The sequence below is a fragment of the Orbicella faveolata genome, unplaced genomic scaffold (genome assembly GCF_042242905.1).
Source record: "Orbicella faveolata isolate gen_17 unplaced genomic scaffold, um_ofav_v1 contig_1, whole genome shotgun sequence".
Lineage (NCBI taxonomy): Eukaryota > Metazoa > Cnidaria > Anthozoa > Scleractinia > Merulinidae > Orbicella > Orbicella faveolata.
The window spans coordinates 15,636,615-15,654,650 of NW_028301536.1; the positions used below are offsets into that span (position 1 = coordinate 15,636,615).

The following is an 18,036-nucleotide window of genomic DNA, read 5'->3' on the forward strand; positions in this document are numbered from 1 at the left end:
AGTGAACAAAAACATACAACAAAGAACTTTGTCGGGTTTCATAACCATTCCCCTCTATTAACTATGGTCTGAAATAGGGCAACGAACCGCCCAAGCTAAAAAGGTCCATTTCAGATAGAAATGGACAACCAGCATGCAATTAACACCGTTTATATATTAATTCACACAGTAACACTTTTATTATTAATATTATTATTAACGCATCCATAATCCGTATGCCAAAACCAATGAATAGTTAATTTCGCGCCTTCTGATTGGTTACTTAAGCCCGTGAAATCGTGTAATGAAATGGTTTACAATTTTCAAGCGAAATTACCTCCTCATAAAAGTTCCATGTCTTATCAGAAATTTACGATGTTTTTGTTTTTCTCGCTAGCAATTTTGACTGTTTTAGCTATGGCAAGCCATAAGCTAAGGTTCGTAAACAGCAAATGGCATAAACCGCACCCTTTTGCGACCTTTTGTAGTTCGGTAATCAACCTCCGCTATTCACCGCCACTTCGGTGAATATATGTCAATTATCACTTGCATGTGTCCGAATCAGCGTAATTGTGTATAATTATGCCACAAGTCCTATAAAAATGTATTCAAGGTCAACACAAATTGATTCAGGATCAGTCGGCTTGTTCGCTGTTCCAGTTTGTCAACGACAATTTTAGACGAGAAAGGAAAGTTCAGGTAAGATTTTTGTTTTATTATTTTTTTTCTTCGTCGAAAACGTTAGTTAAGTTTTTCGGCTAAGATTCAATAATTTCAAATACCCCTTAAAATGAGCAAGGAGCAAGGACCAATTCCATTATTGTGAAACTGCAGCTTCCTTTTTGTACGCTTTTAGTCTTTGTTTATAAGTTCACTATCTGTTGTTAATTTTGTGCAGAACAGGAAATGAGGACCTTTTTCGTTTGGTGCTGCCTCCTGGCTGCACTTATCGAGCCTTGCATGTCGGACATATACATGCATTTTCCACCAGGATCCAACAATCGTTTGAATGGCAACCAAGATAACGTCCGGAACGCAAACAGATTGTTTGATTCACAGGTAAGAAGTCTCGCCCATTCTTGCCCCTGAGCTATTCGGCTTAAATTTCTTACTTGCAGTTGTCACTTGTGGAAAAACACGCACAAATTGCAAGATACGGACCAACAAGGTGTCAGAACTAAGCTTGAAATATGTTTAAAATAGTCCTAGAAATATGTAGCAAAACGAAGTTTGACATCCAGGAAGGCCATGAGAATTTAAACTTGTCATCTCAATTGAGAGGTTAGCAAGACGTTGGACGCTAGTCTCTTTCCCTGAAATTTACGAAACTAACAACACTGTTTCGAGTAACTGATGTTTACTTTTTCAGAATAACGGCAAAGGTGGATACAATGTCGGAGACAAATTGGATGGTAACCCTGGAGACAATATTCAAGAATTCAGACAACTACCAATGGTAAGCAAAGAAAAATAATTTCTAATGTACTCAAAAGAGATTTTGATTAGCCCGCTCTTTGAAACAACATTTTTTGAGCGCTTCTATTTGCTTTCGATTTGTCAGGAGTTCTACATGAGTGGATGCGACGCCAAGGCTAAAACTGAAGTAGAAATCATGTGGACAAATCAACACGGGACCGGCCCAAAGACTGATGACAGAGCGGAAACACAAGTTATCTTACAGTACATGTGTCAGGCGTATCCCGAGGGCGAGATGGCTACCAATGATGTGAACAGAGAGTTTGAGTATCATACCATTCGTAACGGTCAAACACTAAATACTCAGGATTTCAGAAACGGAAATAGAGAGAATTCTTATATCAGAAGGGACCGAGGACTTCACGAACCAGCCAATTATTATCAGGCGTATTTCCGCAGAGAAAGAAACAAAGGTGAGGGTACCATAACTGTTTTGAATAGCTGTGTCGAGATATGTTCAGTCAATTTTTGGGACTCTCAAAATGAAGAGAAATTTTATGGTGTTTTTATGTAATAATGTTATGTACAAACAGAAAACTAAAACTTGCTCGGGTTTCTTACTCTCTTCTCGGGCGTTACATAGGCGATAAGCAGATAAGCATAAGCGATAAGCATTTGCTCATTGGTTTTAGTCCTGACTGGATCACGGAACTACATTTAGGTCAAAAAATCTTTAAGGTGCAGGTTTTCCCTGGCACTTTGTAGTCCTGTTGACTCGCACTTTCCAATCCGATCGATTATGTGGATTCAATGCACATCAGTTGAGAGTTCCTAATCTATGCACAGATAATAATATCGAAACATAAGGATTGACTATTTCAAATATTTCTACTGCGACTACTCCGAACAAATTCTTTGCAAATTGACCTATGGAATTTTAAAAGTTTTTGAATAGTTAATAATCAAAATGACCACAATTCTCTTGCCTTTGTAATGTACAGCTTGACTACATGAATACGTCGGAAAATTATATTTAAACCGAACTCCATTATTTTTATTCGTTAAATTTGCAGAAACGTTTGTTGGGGGCCTTGGTTAGAGTCGTCGCACTGTAATCCTCTTCGGGTTTTGGCAAAATAAATTAAAAAGGCCTCATGCATCTCACTATTTATAGTAAACTTCCAGCGCGAAGCTAACACCTTTTGCTCGTGCCGCAGGTTTGTTTACCGCTGACCAAAAACTTAAAGGTGTACTGCCGATCTACACGCGACAAAACCCTGCTGGAACAAGAAGGGGCTTGGAGGTCCCCGAGGAGCGCGATTACTATCGTTATTGGGGCCCCACCCCGTGGAAGGACATTGCTATCATGGTCAGCAATAAAAAGACCGAGAATTTGATGAAGAAATACGTTAACAGTCCTCAATATGGTTACAAATGTGAGTTTAAATGCTGTTTTATCAACAGAACATTATTTAATTTTTTCAGCCGATCTGTAATAGACCTTTCCTGCATTCCACTTCATTATGAACTCGTTCTGGTGTTCATCCCGCGCTAGTGTTTGTTGGATGAGGGAAAAATCTATTTCCAGTTCATCACCTTGGCTCGAATCGAAGCACTCTATTTAATTTTTGATTGCTTTATTTCACTTGTGCGCCTAATTGACTGGCTGCAACTATCTACACACTCTTCGTTTGAGCGGTTTTCAGTTCAGAGTCGAAAATTAATTGGTTTTCCATCAGGCACGCTACACGATTGGCTTAGAAAACTCACGCCGCTTATTCATACACTTAGAGGCAACCAAAACCAATCGTAACTCTTTCGCACACATTTTCCCGCTCTTTTCGCCTGCTACGTGTACCTCGAGTTTTTATTAGCTCACTGGATTGTCTGCGTCCTTTGCGACTGGTCACAGTGTTTACTTGGGATTTGATTTTACGACACTCTATTTAAAACCGCTCTAACATTCGACAGTCACCGAAAAAGACAATCCTGTGCAGCAAAAAACATTCAATAACATTTTTTTCCATTATATTTAACTTCTTAGATATGTGTATTATGCCAAGCACACTGAAAGATAACCCGTCCTGCCCTCGAGACAATGAAAACGCTCTCGCCAAACACTGCGTTGCCAAGTACATCACAGCAAATTCGTGTGCAGCAGCTGGAGGGAAGTGGACAAAGTTTATCACAAACTACGAGGAGAAAACAGCTGGAGTGTTTCCCAACCAACACCACTCAACGCTGCGTGTTACGTTTAAGGTAAGGCAAATTAGCAGCAGTTACTCTTTCAAGTCCAAGGACTTGTCAACATGTTAGTTCTCCTTACTGAATGTTATAAAGTTTTCTTTATTTTACCTCTGAGATTTTGGCAGTACATACCCTGAAGGATGTTCCCTTAATAATTTAGCAATAGTCAATCTCCAAAGGCAGAAGAGTGAGTTCATTTTGGAGAATGGACAAACTACGCCATTTTATCTCGATCGAGTTCAAAACAACAGTTTTACCACACACTCGACTTTTATTTGTTGTATTTTGTTTCTACACGTATGTTAATCCTGTTCGTGTGTATACGCACGTAAGGCCCTTACCAATGAGCACCAGTGTTTCTTGTCCTTCACTAATTTTACAATCTCTCCCCAGCTCCCCCTTTTCTCCTTCTTCTCCCGTTCAACCGATTGTCTCCAACCCTTCCAGGGTCTTCCCCTCTTTCTTTTTACATCTAGAGTCCCAACTCGTAGCCACCCGTGGGATGACTATAAAATTCATTCTACATTCTGGATGTATAGATATCCTTTTTCATCAGTTCACTATGTTTCCACATTGTTTGTTTGCAGATACAACATTACCACTCCTGACGCTCCTCGTGAATTTGATGGCCGCAATAACTCGAAGTAAGTGACAATACATTTTAAATTTCTCAAGGAAAATAATGGGGGAGGATATCTTTTTAGAGTACATGACTTCGTTTTTAAAAATCTCTTCCCTGTAAATTTCAATAGCGAGAGTTGCTTTTTGGTTGCTACGTGAGAGGAAATTAAAAACTCCGTACGCAAATAGGTTAAAATCTCCCACCGAAATATAGTCCCCACCCCCGTTTATGCTTTTTGTTTATGTTTATGCTTACTTGTTTATGCTTCCTGTTTATGTTTATTCTTTAGACTTGTTTTTCTTGCCTCTGCAGGGTTAAAAATGACCCAAAAACAAAAGCAGTTGACGGTAAAACTGAGCTACAACTCGCTTTGAACACCGCGCAGCTCGCCCGAACATTCCAGGACAGAAGTCACGTGATCCTCCTAAAGCCGCGAAATCATCTCCCTGCAAAATATCGGCAATCCAACATATACTACATCGGAGGAATGGGAAAGAGAGGAAACATTGTGCAGGCCTATCCAGCCATGGAATATCGCTTCACTCCTGAACGCATTACAGTTACAACACATGATGTGCTATGTTTCGTCTGGTCTGGTGAGAACACAATTATTTATTGTAAATTCCTACTATAATTTTACTAACTGGATTGCGCAGACGAACGTTGGTATGACGGTGAAATTAGATAGGATGGAAGAATGAAGAGGACAAATAAAATTGTGACTCTGAGATGACACTTCAGGGTTAGATTAACACCACTTCAGAATTAAGGTTTTGTGCATGTTTTCAATCTTGCAGGTTCAAACAACAATCAAAACAACGACGGTGAAGGGACAGCACGTAAGCAGACATTTTGCCATAAATTTCTAAAAAAAGAGACATTAAACTTCAGTAAAAATACCGTTTAATAGGACAACTGCTTAGTTCAGTTTCGTTGCAATGTATTGAGCATACGGAACCTGAAACAAATCAGGGGATCTAGTGCCAGTGTGCATTATAACTACTTGGAATTAGACTTTAATGATTTATCTCTATTTTAGAAAACAGTCAGAAATGTATAGTAAATGGTCGAACCCTTGAGTATCAGTAGTGCCTCAAAGTTCTAAAATCCGCATGTTTCCTCGAGTCCATGGAAAGACGTATTGCCCAAAGTATTTCAATGCAGTAGTCTGGAAGGAAAAATAACCAATAATGCACGAACTTAAATTGATACCTTTTTTATTTCAGGAACGGATCGCACCAACGTGTGTTGGGTAAAAGAAGGATGCAGCTCTCTCAAGCCAGCAGCTTGTCACAGCTTGCCTCTTGAAGTGGTTGACCATGTAAATGAATTTAACGCTGCAAAGTTGAATCTTCACCTCAACAAAGGCTGCTACACCGCTGACAACCTCCAGGCTCAGCTAAACAACGCCCCGGCTTCCTGCAACCCGCCGTGTTTTCGCATCACGAAGCCTGGGGAGTACTGTTACATGAGCACGCGCAATAACAACTTCTCTAACCGACGTCACATGGGACAGATCACTGTTATCCAGGCCTCCGTTGGGGCCTGATCCAATCCAGTCTATTAAATACGGAGTTAAATACGTTCATTGTTTAATATGAAATAAACATGAAAATCAGTTGAGACTTGTGTGAAGTGTGTGATCTATTTGGGCGGTACCCGAGATAATCTAACAGTTTTATATTTAAGGTTGTCCACTTTAACCATAGCAATCATTATTTTAAGTTTAAAGAAATTTCTGTCGTCGTAAATCCTTTATTAATTGTCCCACGTACATTTTCTGTTAAACGCTGCAAAAGGACAGGAAAACCACATATTAAAATCGTAAGCAAAGGAAGTTCTTGACCGGAAACTTAGGCTGACCAAGATAGAGAAAACATTCCCTCCTCCTTTCTGCTTAACCTTGGACTTCTCAATGTAGGTTCACCAGCTTAGTTCGAATTTGAAATTTCTTAATTCCTCTCGGTAATTTTCTGCCGTTAAAATCCAAGTTGGTGACTATGCAATAATATCGCATATTATAAACCATACTGCATCCCCACTAAGTCTAAAATTAAGGTGTTGTTTTAGATCAAAAAAAATCTCTATTTTAAGGCAAAGGTGTCTGGGGCGAAGTTTATGAACAGCTTATCGATAAAAATGTTCGTCGATATAAACACTAAACGAGTGAAAAAATGATTTAAAAGGACATAATCAGCTTTGGGACCGCGCTGACCTGGACACTAGTTTTCTCACTTTGAAAAGAGTTCACTTCAACCTGAAATCAAAGATACGCGTTGAGTACATCTAGAAATCCGCTTCAATCTTCGCAGTATTTTGCTTGATTTACAATTGTTTACTGACAAACCTGTTTTTGGGTGTGCTTTTGCCCATCCTATGCTATCATTTTATCACATTTGGTTAAAAACAGTATGGATCGCGTCACTGTGATATGCAGATTAGCTATGAACTGATATGTAATGCGCATGTGCACCTGCTGACTGTATCCTTTAAAATCGATATGAGCTGTCCTGTTGACCCTATCGTGATGTCCTTCCCGTTGCCATCTTTAATTGAAAAGGCGAGAACTCGAGAAGGCAATGGAGACTAATGTTGTGTTCAGCACTGTAGTCCAGGTACCCAAGTTCTGGTGTGAGTATTTGAAAAAAGGTGTGTTCACATTAGTGCCCAGCGAGAATCTTAGTCGGGCACCGTGCTCGGGCACTAAGTGTGAACATAGGAGGGTCCGACAGTGTTATCATCAAACCCGAGGCGGGAAGAAACAGGGACGAGCCGCACCCATGTCTCCTCCACAAAATGTTGCCTGTATTACTCGGCCTTATTGGGGTGATCTTTACTGGCATTATTGTATACATTTTGCCCCATTATCAATGACGAAGACATAATAATGAAAGACATGATCATCGCAGTTATACACACAACTTACGCAGTTGATATGTGATGTTGATATTTCTTATGTTAGTGAGTGAAATGCTGTAAACAAAGTTTCCCCCACATGCTTGGTTACATAAGCAAACTTTTTGGGCCAACTGTACAAGTACAGAGAAGTTTAAACACGCTCCAAGTTCCTGTATTTGCACGTCGTGCTTGTGCGTGGAGAAAGATTTAACAAAGGCCACGGGACACCACCGACGATGGCACGCGCAGGTGAAAACGAGAATGACTAGGTCGAGACCGCTGTCGTGTTGTCTGTTTTGAAGTCAAGATTGCCTCTTTGCTATTTTTAATTAACTGTAGCGGCTTTTAAAAACGACAGCTACTTCCCGGAATGGGAATTTGTGCGTCGTGAGAAAGCGAGAAATTCCCAGCTCATCCTCATTTAAGTCTCCCGGAAGAACACAGCCTATCCAATATCCAAGTTAATCAAAACTATAACAAAATTCTCGAACGTGATTGGCTATCAGCAGCCCGATTTGAGCATTAATTGGACAGCGTACGCGTCATGCTTGTAATTAGACAGTACGCGTCATTTTGCGCGCGCTGTTGCGGTGCACTTTGTTGGGAAAACTGCTGTGTCTTTCAGCATTCACAACGACGTTTAATAGTTCAGCGCTCAATCGATGGTTTGTTCGTTTCTCGAATTTTGTAATAGTTTTGATTAATTGGTAACAGGACATCGTGTCGTCCAATTCAGTTTGTAATCATACTCGTGATTAACAAATCGGACTCCCGCTTCGCGGTCGTCCGATTTTGTTAATCAATAGTATGATTACAGACCGAATTGGACTCCACTCAGTCCTATTACCATTATTAATCATAACAATTACAATTTCCTCAAATGTGATTGGTGCATAAACTGCTGTATTTTGCTCTAATTAATCTGCAAAGTTGTAATCGGACAGTGTAATCGGACAGTTGGCTGTAATCGGACACTTGTAATCGGACAGTTACATGAGCCAATCATTTTAAGTCCTCTCCACTAAATCTACCAATCACAACATTGATTGCAATCACTATAGTAACCACTGACTGAGACTGACTTTGTAAAATTGTGGAGGTTTAGTCTCTGGTGACTGTTTTGAAAGAGACTTGACAGCCATTTTGCGAGCTGTTCTCCATATTTTATAATTTACGATATTTAAAATGACAATACAAAGCTCTTTATCAAATGAAACTTTTACTTTTGTGGGAAATTGTAATTGTTATGATTAATTGGTAATAGGACATCGTGTCGTCCAATTCAGTCTGTAATCATACTCGTGATTAACAAATCGGACTCCCGCTTCGCGGTCGTCCGATTTTGTTAATCACTCGTATGATTACAGACCGAATTGGACTCCACTCAGTCCTATTACCATTATAAAACGTGCATTCCTCTTTACTTAAGTATTAGCGCTCGAACAATAACTTGAATTGTGTTCTTTAGTATAAGGGAGTATTTTACTGAAACGGTTTTGTGCAATAACTTGTTAATTATACTATCAAATGTAACATCGAAGATTAAATTTTAGAAATTGAAATGGCTTGTTCACATAAATCTTATATTTCATTTGCGTTTTCATTATGGCTTGTGGAGAGCACAAGAAAGGCTGTCCTTGTCGTAACAACACTGACTTGAGCTCCTAAGTCAGGTTCAGACTATTCCGCACTCGCTTTCGAGCCCTCTTTTATATTTCGCCAACTTGCCTCGCGCGTTAAACACGCCATGTATTAACGGACCCACTAATATTGCTCTTAGAGCGGAAAAACGTGCTGTGCAGGTTTCCGCTCGTCCCTAGCCGTACTTGAGGTAGTAATGCTGGTAACAATGCAGACTGTAATGGTGGAAGAAACATCGGACTGCATATTTCTCTTGCTTATATATTCAGTAGCATGCTTATATGAATGCAATATGCAAAGAGTGTCTTTGGAAAAAAATTTGCCTTCGCTCCGAAATTTCCTGTATACTGTCGGAAAATAAAAGGTTCGGAAACCTTCTTTAGGTTATTTTTTCCGAATAAAAATTGATTCCCCACGAAAACAATACACCAGCTTTGCATTAGTGACGTTAAAATTAATGTTGTTGCTTACCGGGAAATTTGGGAACGCATATAAAGTTCGTAACCTTTCTTGTTTACACGATCTACGAAATTCCCGCCATTTTTTAAGTTCCAAACTGGGAGCCTGCGCACGCAGCCAAAACTCACACACGCTTATTACGTTTTTCCGCTCTGAAATATTGCTTCATAGGATATCCATAACTGCCACAAATGTTACTTTGGGGGGTTTCAACCCTGACTCCCCACCCTACCCCTCTAGAAATTCCAGTCTAGCTTTATACTTTCTTTTAAAATTTTGGCGTTTGAGACCCCCAACCCGGCCTCCGAAATTTTCAATGACCTTTCCTGGAGCTGTGGCTATGGATATTTTCTTTACCATTACCCTCGGCGTAAACCATTTATACATTTATATATTTAGAACTCTAAATTTACTTTAAAACTGTATAGTAAACATTTTCAGACATTTTGGTAAGACGATCTTTTATTGTTCTCCAGTAGCTTTCACTTACATCCATTTGATCAGATAGATAACATATAATGGCAGGAGATCTGTTCATAAGCAAATTCTACTGAGTTTTCCTAGTAAGGTCATCAACAAAGACAGGAGAAAACTAAACACAATTTACATGTTATAGGCCATCGTTTAAATGTGTTTCGTCCATCACCCGTCCGATCCCAAAACAATTCAAATACTTATTGCCCCTTTTCGGGTGTGTCCAAGTTTAACATTTTTCATATGCATTTCCAAGTGACTTTGACATCTAAATCAATCCACATAACGATGTTTTCGAACACCTTTTAGAGTGTCACTTGCGCCGATGGGTATATTCAAACCTACTTAGAACTTTTTACTTGTTAGTTTGTCTGCTTTTATTTCATTTTATTTCTTTCTTTCTTTCTTTCTTTTTTTTATTTTGACTATCTGACAGACTCGCTTTTACGAGAAAGAGAGCAATGGGAAACAAAAAAATTTATACGGATGACCATATTAGGAATATGACACGTAAATACTTACGGGCTAGCACCGCGCGTTTGCTTGAAAAGCTACTCTTAAAATATTCTGACAAGTTCAAATATCAAGGGGTTAAAAAGTTGCATAAAAATGACAGGTGCTCAGGTCAGTCGAGATAACAAAAGCAACCCACGATGGTACGATTGTCTTCATGATTTTCTGCGACCATGGAATTATTCAGTGTTAATAATGTTTCTCTGATTAGCAATAATAAATGTTTTCTCTGGTTTTTATTTTAGAATTAATTCAACCCAACAATTGACCCTCGCTCTGCAATTTACACGTGCAAAGCTTCAGGTGTGACTTTTTTCGGTCTCGATAGCGCAACTCATTTACATTTTATTCTTCGGTTCCTTGTGGTCGTAACGGTCTGACTTCTTCGAGGGAAGAAACTTTTGTAATAGATATGGAAGTTCTCTGACCATTGCTGTCAAAGTGTTGAGAACCTAACGGGGGTAGCTTGAAGCCCGAGTTTACTCAACAGAGACACCCGAAAACCCGGCGAGGTAAGAGTTGCAATTGTGGGGCACTGTGTGGTTAAGGAAAAGTAAGCTACGTGCAAGAAACGAAACAATTCTACCAAGTAATGTTTACTGTAATTCATCAGCTAATGGCGGCAAGGAACCGTTTTCGAGGGCAAACTCTTTCCGTTTATTTACACCAACCATGTTATTCCTTTCGTTAGAACAGATCTTTCAGTGAACCGGCAATAGAGCATGGCTGCATTTTCGTCATGTTTTACCTTAAAGCAGTTTTCTGTAAGAAACAACCTGATTTCCTCAAACAGCAACAAAAACAGTTAATTTCTCAATTCTCTACTTTATCTAGAATCAGGAGCCATAATCGGGGACGGAGACCGTAAGCGCGCGCCATTTCAAGTTTGTCCCCGTGATATGGGACAATAATTCTATTTTTAGAACAAATAGCGCCATCACCTGCGGCACACGCGCGTACATACTGCGAGGATTTTTGCGGATATCGCGCGGAGGAAATGGCGTCCGAAATTCCCGAAATGTTTCATGTTTTTGCCCCACAACTCAACGCGTTTACGTCTGTTGGAATTTTGTTTAAGTATTTTCGTCGTGAGCTGCTCCAGTTTGAGTGAAGTAAGACAGTGTCGAATTTAGGTATGTTCCGCAGTAAGCTTATATATATCGCTGACCAAGTTGTGTTCCGACTGATGCTTCTTTCACATGAGCTGTACATTACTCCACTTTAAATTTCACATATGTTGAAGATTAACAGCTTTTCCATTACACAGCAAAAAACTAGCTGGATATATTTAGATATAGCAGAGCTTCAGGACTTCATAGTTTCCTAACTCCTCTTGCCACACGCTTGCGAGGAATTTGTCAGTCTATCGCGACCGAAAAGTAAAACAAAATAATTGCTAGTTTGAGTTTCGCTTGAATTGTGAACAACGCTTGATGTTTCATCAAGGCTTAATAACTTTACGTCCGTAGATACTGCTCAGTTTTATTCGTGTAAAACTCCAGTAAATTCTCTGTTGTCGATGAATTTGAGCGCCCGCCGATGCGTGTTTTGTACAGTTAGTAAACATGGCAAATTGTACTTCCGCCGCACTTTCGTGTGAAAGCGTACATCGAACTCAAACAATAGCTCTATAGTTTTTAAATATTTTTAAGATTGATAAATGTTTGAGAACATATTAAAAGCTAAACTGAAAATATGTGAATAAAGCAGAAACAATCAGCAAAGTTACGATGACGCTTTCTTTAATCAACTTGGAATAACGATTTCGATTTTGATGATCGAGTTATCAAAACTCCTTGTCTATTTTCATTTTCGCAGTGTAAGACTTCACTATGCTTATGTTGAAGAAACACACATGATGTTAGTAGCCTTTTTTGCATTCGTGAAATTTGTTGCAGCATCTCAGCACAAAAGATAACGAAAGAAATCTTTGTCAAGATTTGTTGACAATTGAAAACACCGACTCGGACTTGAAAGTGCACGAGCTGCATGCACTACGCAAATGAGCTAATTGTACGCGTCAGACTTTCCTTTCAAAAACTTTTGCAAACTCACCAAACAAGCAGAGACAATAAGAAACCATCAAAACAGGTTTTGGTTATGATTAAACATTGTCTGAGAAACTCACAAATTAGCTCGATACCAGAGTAGAGAGTTTTCTTGCTATATTCTTAAGCATACGCGTAAGCTTACAACTAGCGCGAGCAGATCTTATTATTCATTCCCAGCGCGAGATTGAAGTCTTGTTTATGACCCTGAAAAACCCACCTTTTCCGTTAGCTCAGAGCATAAAACTACATATAAGCGCCCTGGTTCGTATTCCCTGCCTTATTCCCTGCCATCGCTGTGAAAAAGAGAAGAGAATCTCTCAACTCTCACCATTTGATCACGCAACGTGACAACATCCACGCGAGAGCCCCCTGACATGTGCGTGAATCCGCGCGGATATATGACGTCAGGATGGCGCAATTTGTTCTAAAAATAGAAAAATTGTCCCATATCATAGGTGCGCGCAAATCCCGAGACTTACGGTCTCCGTCCCCGCTTATGGCTCCTGCTAGAATATGCTTCTCTCACCGTCAAACATGCACAACGATGTTAATGCAAAATGAAAATTCATTGTAGAACGAAGCTCTCCTGTGTATTTACTACAATGCCATATTAACATCGACGCCCATAGTGAAACCAAGACTGTGGTGGATATAATTTACTCATTCCGTTGTTTTTTTTTTTTTTTTTTTTCACTTTTAGCTGCAGAACAGTCAAGGAGACATCATAACAAGGCATGGAGTGGGAGAAGAAAGCACTTGTAATGAAGGTAGGCTATCATAAACATTCCGATTTAAACAGACAGGCCCGCAAAATTTAAATGACGATACGCTTTCAGTATGGCAGTCCCTTATGCCAAAATAGATAAGACATTCGATGGTCCAGCCCCTGGAAGAGGCTCGACAGAATCACTGGAGTAGTTCTTAAATGGATGTGTGATTACTTACTTATTTTGGCCTCGTTATTTTCAGGTTCAGATGAAGAAGCATTATCCAGACATTTTCTTTGGGAGACTTAAACCAAATTGCTTAGAACGAAGGTAAGCTTTAGCAGGAAAATAGGTCAACAATATGTATATATGGCTACTGCTGCAACCGTGACCCATTGATATATCGCTGGAAGACTTCAGATGCTGATTACGTTTGTTGGTTTAAGAGCTAATAACATTTTAAAGTCAACCAAGATCTCTCAAATTAGATCGCTGACTTTTTTCCAAATCTGTTTAAATAGATTTTCGTAATTCGTCTCCATGACAATGTATCGAGAAAGTTTCGCTTAGGAATAACAAGTAAAAACTCACGTCGATTGTTTTTCTCACTTTCAGATGAAGCGCAATGGAAGACAAATCTTGCAAGACACTGGCATGGAGGCACTGGAATACAACACATGTAATGAATTGAGTGAAGGTGAGCCAAAGGGACTTACTACTTGAAATAGGTCAGCAAAGTGTACATGTGGCTACTGCTCTCATAGCAATGCGTCGATATATTCTAAGAAGAAATTACAAGTTGATCACTTTATAAAGTACATAAGGTAACACAAATTCTCAAATAGACTCTTGACGTTTTCCAAAGAAATTCAAAACAAGTATGTTATATGTAACCAATGCAACGTATTGAGAATGAACGACACACAAGCACTGCAATGTATTGGTACGGCAGGAATCAGTTACATATGGATAACTCTCAAAAATTAAACTGAAAGATACAATACAAACCAGAATTACAAGGTGAAGATTTTAAGCTGCTTTTCAAATCAATGTAGGACAAGTAAATACAGAGAAATGAAATAAAGTGACTGAATGTCCTTTTCTTGTCATCAAGTGTAGAAAAGTTGTTCAGCGAAGGTGAATATCAGGGTCATATTCTGGGGAAAGAACATTTTAATATCGAAAGATTGAATTTTAATTTAGGAAAAACAAATCTAGTGTGAAATAAAAAGAGAATGGTGGTTTTTCAGTTTTGTTTTCGATCTCGAAGAACACTGAATCTCTTTATTAAAAATCTTCTTCGCCTTCAGGACCTTAAATTACATGTGCACGTCAGAAGCCAAAAAAACTGTGGACGTTTTCCTTTTCCCAGTCACTCAGTTACTTGTACGATTCTTGTCTTTTGGTTTTGTAACTTTTTTCTTCGTATGATTCTGTTTTTCTGACGAGGTCATTCATATGATGACTAGCCAAACATTCATACTCGAGGATGAGCGAAAACAAAGTTCAATCTCTGAAATTAAAGTAAGCATTTCAAAAAGGACTTTCACTGACAAAGGATAATGGTCGAAACGTACGCTGTTTGAATGCAGGAAGGAGCCTAACTAACTTTACTTTTCAAAATTCAGTTCAATGGAGAATCAACGCAGTAAACGTCTCACCACTGACGATGGACATAATTTTATTTTTTCAAAATTCTTTTTCATCATAATCACAAGGATAATAAACAGTAACTTTAGATCTCTTTGCCTCTGACTAAAATCAAAACCGCAAATTAAATCTCAAAATTGTCTGAAGATATATATGTCGGGATTAGATAATCCCTGATGAATTCGAATGTATTCTTCAAAAATTGACAAATTATCGGAAGAAATTTAGAACTCAATTTGAACGTAAACAGCCAACAAACAACCTTGCACTTTTACCACAACCATAAACAATAAATTTGTTTGAGAACTAATTGAAACATTGTACATTTTACAGTCACGAGATACTTCGGTTTCGTAAGATTTTAATCCAAGACACTCGAGTCCAAAACGCGTCGCAGTTTCAAATTTATATTTTACACTGGAAAGAAGTAAATTTTATTGTAAATGAATTCTTCTTGTGTTCATCATTCTTTAAGAATACCACTAGCATTTTTAGACTGGTTTCCCTACAATCTCTGGCAATAGCAATGAAATTCGTAAAACTGATCCCTTTACAATTAGGAGATCTTCGCGTGCCATATAAGCTTCGTTAATTCGTTGTTAAGAGAAAAAATTTATATCGACACCGAGAGAAATTTTTGTACAGTTGGGTCAAGTAAAAATCAAGCAACAACAAAAATTGCTTAAAGACCAGCTTTTAGCCAATTTAAGCATAGTTCATTTTATGAGGAGCAAATCCAGTTGTTTCAATAATTGCCGCTTGACGTTTTTGATAGCAGAATCTGCAACCAACAATGGTATGATCGGAATGTAAACAAAACAGCACGGATGGGGATTCCCAGGGTTCATCAGCCAATCAGCAACGATTGAAACAATCGGCTGAAAATCAGTCGTCCGTAAAATATAAAGTTCTTGTCTACGTTTTATTTTTTATTTTTTTTGTGATTATTCTAAAACAAGCAGTACGTTCTAAACTGGCAAAAGTAGAAAGGATTTTGACTCAAAATATTGTCATAACCAGCGCGAGTGTTTACACCGACGCAACTGCCGCGAAATTCAAATTCACTCAAGTTCACTACAACTTCACTCAAGTTCACTCCAAAAGAGCAGAATTTGACAATTTTTTCTAGACGTTCTTACTTGCACTTCATTCGAAAGTTTTTATTCTCATTTATTATCCTTGAATGAACGAGGAGAGCTAAGAAATGGCAGGGTTGCTTCAATAATTTTGAAAAGCTTCGTTCCCCACGTGCAAAATTAAAATGCAGATTAGATGGTGTCGAATATAAGGTGAGAAAGTTAATTCCAGTACGCGCCATCGTGTTTAAATTTCACCTTTAGAAAGCATAACTTCTGGAAGAAAAAAGCTGGCAATTGTCCGCAGAATGTTTACGAATAAAAAAATATAAAAATTGACGTTTTAGAAATCGTTTCGTTTTTAGCTCTCAATGGAGTACAATAATTTTGCAAAGCTTCGCCCTGCACGAAGGGGATAGAAATGCAAATTAGATGGAGTTAAATGTACTTGGGCGAGAAAATTCATTTTATGGGGAGCCTTCGTGTTCAACTTTCGCGTTTAAAAAGCACATAACCGAACTGTGAAGGAAAAAATGCCATTGTTTTTCTTCTGTTTTCTACCAAAGTTTTACCAATAGAAATAATACTTGACTTCTTACAATCGTTTCTTTCTTAGCTCGTTAAAACGTTGTTTAAAATTCAAATGATCGCTACAGTTGATAAAAATTCGTGGCTTCTCATTAATAACATCATCGAGTTAACTATTTTTTATTATTATTATTTTTGTCCTCGGAGCTTAAAGCTAGGAAAAGTTCTTGATTTAACATGAAATTGTCTAAAAATATGATTTTGTTTTCCAATTAAGTACGTCCTTGCGTCTTTGACTGTGTTTTCAGATGATCAACTTGTATTTTCTCATTACAATATCACCAATACATTGTACATAAGTTAACAGGGCTAACACAGTGACGTAAAAATCAAAAAGGTAATATCGTCTTGATGGAACATCCAATTCTCAGAACTCCCGTGAAAGAAATGTATAGAGGTCACTAGGAAGAATTTACCTTCGATCTTGAACTGAAAATGTACATTCAAGATGGAAAATACGAAAATTATTGCAATAAACATGAACACAAGGAAGAACACGCACATTCTGTTGTCAGATAACTCATCCATTTGCACATAACAAACTAAAACATTTAGATGAAATTATTCACCCGTTTAGACGAAAATACACGAGCTACGGCGATGTCACCAATAAAACCGTTTTCCACAATCTGTACAAAACGACAAGCAAAAGAACCGATTAACATGTTTCTCTTGTGCGTCCATAGTTCTAAACTTGTTCATATTCGTCCGTATCTTAACACGTATATTTGTTCTCACTTTCAGTGTCGATGCTTGCAGAATGATGTGGATCACAGTCAAGAAGAAAGAAGACAAGAACGCTTATAGAAATAAGATATTCACAGAGTAATTCTAGAGGTAATATCTGTAATTTAGCTACCGGTGACAATTTTTTCTCGATAACATTCGCCGCTCGTCCACAAGAAGCCATAAGAGTTAGGCTTTTTTCACAAACTAGTTCAGCAAATTTGAATATTCAGAATGTTCTTGTCTCGCAATTTGAACCTTGCGAATTTAGCAAACAGCAAAGCATTTTGAAATGACAAGTCACTCGAAAGGAGCAAGAAAGATCAATTCTCTTAGTGTGATTTTTGAGAGTCTTGAATAAGTCGACGTGATACTTAGGTTCAAAGTATTTAAGCGCAGTTTTCCAATGACTGTCGAAAGAAATCCTAAGAACGAGTGTGCTTCGCATTGATTCAAAAACTTTCTTAATACAACGCAAAGGCATTTGTCAACACTATTTAACATTTCAGAGCGAATTACTGCCGCCATAAAGTAGCGTGATAGAATTTGCGACCAACACATGTTTTGATTGCATGTTCTACAATGTTATTCTGTGACGGCAGTGATTCCTGCTAGAGTTTATTTTGTTTTGACGAGTCATTGGAAAACTGCTTTTAAAACTTCTGGAATACAAGTTCGCTAGAATCGTCCAAATAATTTTTCTGCACGAAGGTCTCACAACAAGATTTAGCAACTTCGCTCAATTGCAACAGTTAGTCGACTTAGTCATATTTCTAATTAGAAAATTTCGCTCAGTCTAAAGCTGATAGTTCAGTTAAGATGTTTTACAAGTTTTTGTCTTAACCTCGCACTCGAGTTATCCACAATTAGAAAATTGATTTGTTGTATAACTTCTACTTGTATTCGAGTATTGTAAAAAAATGTTTTGTACTTATTAAAAACCACCTTGTAATTAACAATTAGTGCTTGAAAAGAAGTAAAAACTTTCA

At 38.2% G+C, this 18,036-nt stretch overlaps 1 long non-coding RNA gene and 1 pseudogene across 2 annotated transcripts; both read left to right on the plus strand.

Moving 5' to 3' along the window:
* Positions 1 to 686: 686 nt before the first annotated feature.
* LOC110049024 (protein DD3-3-like) lies at positions 687 to 5,887 on the plus strand (annotated as a pseudogene). Its single transcript, XR_016207931.1, has 9 exons — positions 687 to 1,038; positions 1,349 to 1,435; positions 1,541 to 1,868; positions 2,613 to 2,831; positions 3,440 to 3,654; positions 4,230 to 4,286; positions 4,577 to 4,860; positions 5,062 to 5,103; positions 5,491 to 5,887. The product of XR_016207931.1 is annotated as a protein DD3-3-like (transcript).
* A 7,285-nt stretch (positions 5,888 to 13,172) lies between these two features.
* Positions 13,173 to 18,031, plus strand: LOC149118215 (uncharacterized). Its single transcript, XR_016207942.1, has 3 exons — positions 13,173 to 13,337; positions 13,623 to 13,704; positions 17,066 to 18,031. It is a non-coding gene; the product is annotated as an uncharacterized LOC149118215 (long non-coding RNA).
* The last annotated feature ends 5 nt before the right edge of the window (positions 18,032 to 18,036 follow it).